We start from the raw sequence: 5,832 nt of genomic DNA, 5'->3' as shown, positions 1-5,832 counted from the left end.
TAATTTGGTTGATTTCTCAAGCAAATTTCCAAGGGAAATGGGGGTGAGGGCTTGACTAGGATGAAATTGCAGCATCTAATTGATTGAATCAGCAGTTATTGTGAAGAGGATAGTTTGGTTGGGAGACATCACGGCCCTGCGGTTGGGATCATAATTTGCATGGCACTGATGTATTATTTCAAGGAAAACATGAATGGAGGGGAGAAACTATATTGGGAGATTGGATTCCCACAGTCCTATGGCATCATAGCCATTCAAGTGGTTATCTTGGCATTGGGAAAAAACTTTCAGATGGTCTTTATTAGTGATTAGGTATTCTATTTGAAAATCCTTATCTACCAGGGGCAGATAGTCTAAATCACGGTGAAGGGTGGTAATGGGTGCAATATTTAGGGCTACTAGGGTTTCCATACTGGTTCTTATGGATTCAGAAAGGAAACTGAAGTTTATTAGGTGAAAATGATGAAATGACAGGTTTGGGAACTTGAGTTTCAAGTATGGCCACTGAATTATGGTGAATTGGGATTCTTTTCAATTAAATTTGCAGTGAAAGCAAGTATTCAGAGGTTTTCTTGACGGGAATTGGTAAATACCTACTTTAGGGACAAGCAACGGTATGTAGGTACACTAGGTGTGAATGGAGGACTCTGAGTGGTGTCGACTGCAAATTTTGAAGCATGTTGGCGGTTGGGAGCACGAGCTAGTTGACCTCGTCATTCTATTTGCATGGATGTACATGTTCACAAAAAAGAATGACGAAATGGTTTGTTTTTTTTTATACAAAGTCAAGAATTTGGCTGGTTTCAGGATTTGGACGGGTGGCATCAATGGAAGGAATTGACGTTTTGTTGTTTAGTGGGAGGCGGTAAGCGGTTTTTATCGCATCGCTTATGGAGGGGGGGTGGTATTTGGGCTCATCCATGCGATACCATAGGATGAATGACGCGTGGCAAGGGCACTGTTCACAAAACCACTCCACGATCACACGCTAACATTCGGTCGCAAAGGGCCATGCGATATGCATGACAGTTGTTGGATCTGAGAGGCTTGATTGAACAGTTGTTGGGGATGTGAGGTGATGGGAGTTTAATAAGGGTGGGCCGATGTAATTAAAGGTTTTTTAATCACATCAGGAGCAACGAGATTGGTTATTGAAGTTGTTAATTAACCATGAGGGTTAATTAATCCTTTTTAATGCAGTGGGGGGTTAGGGTTCTTAATAATTTATGGATTAACTAATTAATTCCCATTATTAATGTATTATGGTTATATTTTAACCAAAGGGGTGTATATTAAGATTTCAGGGCTTTTACATAGTTAAAGTAATACGAGATTTATATAATATAGGTTAGTAGTTAATATGACATAATGCAATGAAAAGCGCTAAGTCTAAAACATTTTGATGTGTGTATTTAAGACTTAGGCTAAAGTGAAAATGAGGGTTTTAATGGAAAATGTTGTAATTTTCCTAAGTAAAATAGGATTAGGAAAAACTTTATGAAGGGAATGAATGTTTCATGAAGGGGTGTGGTTTTTTTTATGAATGGGCTTAAGTACTTAGGCATTATAAACTATTGGGCCGAAGGTCCAGTCCCTCCAAAAGTTAGAGAAATGCTCTGAGCTCCTCTACTTTGATAGATACCTTGGCACTTAGGGGAAATTAGTGAATTTTTAGGGGAAATGAGTAGGGAAGTTAATTATTTTGACTTTGCTTGCTTTATTTGTCTTCCATGTGATGCATGCCTTTGTTTTGTGATGAAAATAAAATATTTACACATTTAAACTTATTCATTCACCACATATTATTCTACAACCATCATCTACCTACCCTACCTACTTAACTTAGCATTTTTACTTCTTTATTAGGGTGCACTTAGACTAGCAAACCCTTATCAAACTTTTTTTTCTTTTACATGGTAATGCCTATCTAAGTCTGCACTTATTACATCCAAGGGCTCAGATTAAACTGTTGAGCTCCTTTTATTCACTCTACCTCTCTACTTATCTGCTAAGATTGCACTGTTTGGTCAGATATTTATTCTCTATTTCTACAACATGAAATTGAAAATATGAACTAGTCAAGTTTAAACTATTTTAACTATTCATGAATTGTGGCATAAGTGACAAGCTGCACACAATTGTTTATTATACAAAAGTGAAAAGGTAGTGGCATTTAGACTTGCCCACTTTCCTAGTCTTTCTTTTTGTTGGGGTTCATTTTCTTTCATTTTTTGACCATCTTTTTATTCTTTTTACCCTTTGATTTTTCTTTTAGGGTATACCCTCTTCACATTTTTATTTTTTTTTATTTTTTACAAATATGGAAAATCTTTGCAACAAGTAAAGGTATGAACATATTACATATCTCATCAAGTCAATCATGATATATGACACCTACTGGTATAGGGGCATAACAGTGGCTCCACTTGGGGATGGCTTTCCTTGCTGGAAATTCAAGAACAGTAGATCAGAGGCCTTTGAATGACTTTAACTATGCTCTGCAATCTTCTTCTTCTTGCTTCTTTATTATATGTATGACAGTAATACTTATGAAGCTTAGGGCCTTGTCTTCGGGCTTCAACTTCAAAATTTCATTGTCCAATCAACATTGTGACAGTACAAAGGATATAGTATGTACATGTTAAGAATATCATAGAATTAGTAAGTAGGATCAAAGTAATGTTTTAACATCTGACCATTGACTGGTCCTTCTTCAACTTTTGTACCATCTAAGTTTTTTAGAAAATATGCATTGTTTCCTTTGAAAGCATAGATGATGTATGGTCCTTTCCATAGGAAGTCAAACTTCCCATGCTTACCCTTATCCTCTCTCCTAGAATCCCATCTTAACACTTTATCTCCAAGGTAGAAATCTTCTGCCTTGGTTCTTTTGTCAAATATCTTCTTAAGATTCTCCTACAACACTTGGGATCTTTGGTACACCTCCTCTCTGGTCTGCTGTAGATTGATGGTCTGGTTTATCCTTCTTTGAATATCATTAGGTTCCACTTGAGCTTCTTGGAGTATTTTCATAACAGGAACTCCTAGTGATGAGGGAAAAATAGCCTCCATGCCATATACTAACTCATAAGGACTGGTTCCAATGGATTTTTTGGTTGTAAGCATGTCTGCCCACAATGCATTTATCAGTTTCTTATGCCAAGCCTTCTTGTTTTCTTCCAATGGTTTTTTGATGCTATTAATGAGACTCTTGCCGGAAGATTCAACCAGTCCATTCCCTTCAGGGTAATAGGCTATGGAATGGCCTAGTTAGATATGATACTTGTTACAGAAACTGATCATTTTCTTTGATTTGAAAGCTGCAGCATTATCAGTAATGATCTTAGTAGGGCAACCAAACCTGGACAATATATTTTTTTCTAAGAAACCTATGATCACTGTGTCATTGGCATGTCTGGAGGGGATGACCTCTATCCATCTGGTAAGATAGTCAGTGGCAGTGAGTATCCATTTGTGTTGGCCTGAAGAGGGTGGATGGATTTCTCCAATGAAGTCAAGACCCCATTGTTGAAAAGCTTTATCGATGGAAATGGGTTTTAGGGGTAAGGGTAACAACTTTCTCTTTCCCTCAAAGATTTGACATTTATGGCAAGAAGTTACAATTTTTTTCACATCTGTAAACAAGGTTGGCCAATAGAATCCAACCCTTAGGATCTTATCTATAGTTTACTTTCAATACAGGTGTCCACCATAGTCTCCTGTGTGAAATTCTTGGAGAGCCTTGTCAGCTTCATCTTTAACAGATAATTTAATAAAATTCCTTCATGATTTTTCCAAAAACGAGTATTATCTAAGATACAAGACTTTGAGGCTTTCATTTTTAAAAACCTACTCTTTGTTCTGGATAACCCTGGAGGAGCCTGCAGGATTTGTAAAACATGAATTACATCATCATACCAAGGTGAGTCTGAAAAGGTCTGGTTGATTTGTGGAGTCGCCATCTCCTGTTCGTTATCCAATTCATTTATATCCAGGGCTTGACAATTAGTTTATGCCATGAGTTTGGCCAATCCCTGTCCTTTTATCAATTTTGTAGGTTTTATCTCTATATCATATTCGAAGATGGTAGCAATCCATTTACCTCTTTTTCCCTCAATTCCATCCTGAGTCAGGATTTCTTTGACAATTGCATTAGGTACATAGGCTATCACATGAGAGTATAATATATAGACTCTGAAGTCCTTAATGGCTTTTACCAGTGCAAAAGCTTGTTTCTCCATTATTTTTTATTTTAGTGATGCATCTCTAAGTTCTTTACTAAAAAAGGCTATAGGTTTCTCACATCCCTGATCATCCTTTTGTAATAAAACTATTGCTATGGTGTGTTCTGATGCAAAAGAAAAAATGATGAAGTCCCTATCAAATTGTGGACTGGTGAGGACCGGTGTTCTGGTTAAGGCCATTTTGATTTCTTCAAATGATTTCTTGGCCTCTACTGTCCATTTTATACTTGAATCCTTTTAAGCATGTTATTTAGTAATCTAATGTGTTCTGCTAAGTTAGAAATGAATCTTCTCAAAAAATTTATCTTCCATAGGAAAGCTTGATGTTCTTTGATACTTCTTGGATGAGGTATCTGTAGAATATCTTCTATTTTGGAAGGGTCAATTCAAATGCCATCCTTGAATATGATGTGACCTAAGAGCTTACCTTCCTCTAGACCGAACAAGGAATCCTTTGGATTCAAAGAAATACCATATTTTCTGCATTTTAAAAAGACTTGTCTGAGATGGTCCAAATGCTCTTGATCTAATTTAGAAAAAACAATTATATCATCCAAATATATAACAATAAAATCATGAATTTCATTGGCAAATGCAATGTCCATTGCCCTTTGGAAGGTTGCTCCTGTGCTTTTAAGTCCAAATGGCTTTTTGATATACATAAATGTGCCCCATGGTGTTGTAAAGTCATTTTCTCTTGGTCATCAAGATGTACCAAGATCTAGTTATATCCCGAAAACCCATCTAAAAGTGAAATTCTAGAAGAACCCACTACCCTTTGCAAAATATGATCCATCTTGGGTAAAGGATAGTTATCTTTAAGAGAAACCTTATTCACATTTCTCAGATCAACACATAACCTTATTTCCCCATTTTTATTCCTAGTAGGTACCAAGTTAGACACCCACTTTGAAAACCTAATAGGGGCAATAATCCGTGCTTCATACATACGTTTAATTTCTTTTCCAATCAGTGGTAATAGTACAGGGTTGATTCTTCTGAGCTTTTGTTTAAAGGTCTTTTGATTTTCTTTTAGAGTTATGGTATGTTGAATAATGGAGGTGTCATAGGACTTCAAATCCTCATAACTCCAGGCAAAGACATCCTAGAATTCTCTCATAAGTTCAACATATTTTAATTTCTAATCAGGAGTTAAGGACTTTGATAGTTTTATCATCTTTGGATTTTCCTATGTTCCTAAATTGTATTCTTCAATATCTTCTTTTAGTGGTTCCATTTTAGGTTTCTTGGGAATGTCATTGGAATCAAATAAATCTTCTAGAGGAGTTAATCCTTTAGGCAGATGATTGTCTTTTAAGTTAATAACCTTTTTTTCTTCTTCAATTATCTCATCAAGGTCCATTTGTTTAAGGTCTTGAACTTCTTTTTGTGTAAATTTTGTGGGATGAAGCATGTCTACTGAACTTTCTTCCAAAATGTTTGTTTCTATCTTATCTATCTGATTTGAATTAACAACTATGTCAACATCTATGTTACTATTAGAAAACTCTTCATCTAAAGTTAAAAAATCATTAATCTTCTCATCACTATCAAAAACCTGCCAGTTCTTTAGATTATCAAGTATGGC

The sequence above is a fragment of the Pinus tabuliformis genome, chromosome 7 (assembly GCF_031772625.1).
Source record: "Pinus tabuliformis cultivar Carrire ecotype Pingquan chromosome 7, CPIR1, whole genome shotgun sequence".
In the NCBI taxonomy this organism is placed as follows: Eukaryota; Viridiplantae; Streptophyta; class Pinopsida; order Pinales; family Pinaceae; genus Pinus; species Pinus tabuliformis.
Note: the sequence above shows the minus strand (reverse complement) of the source record.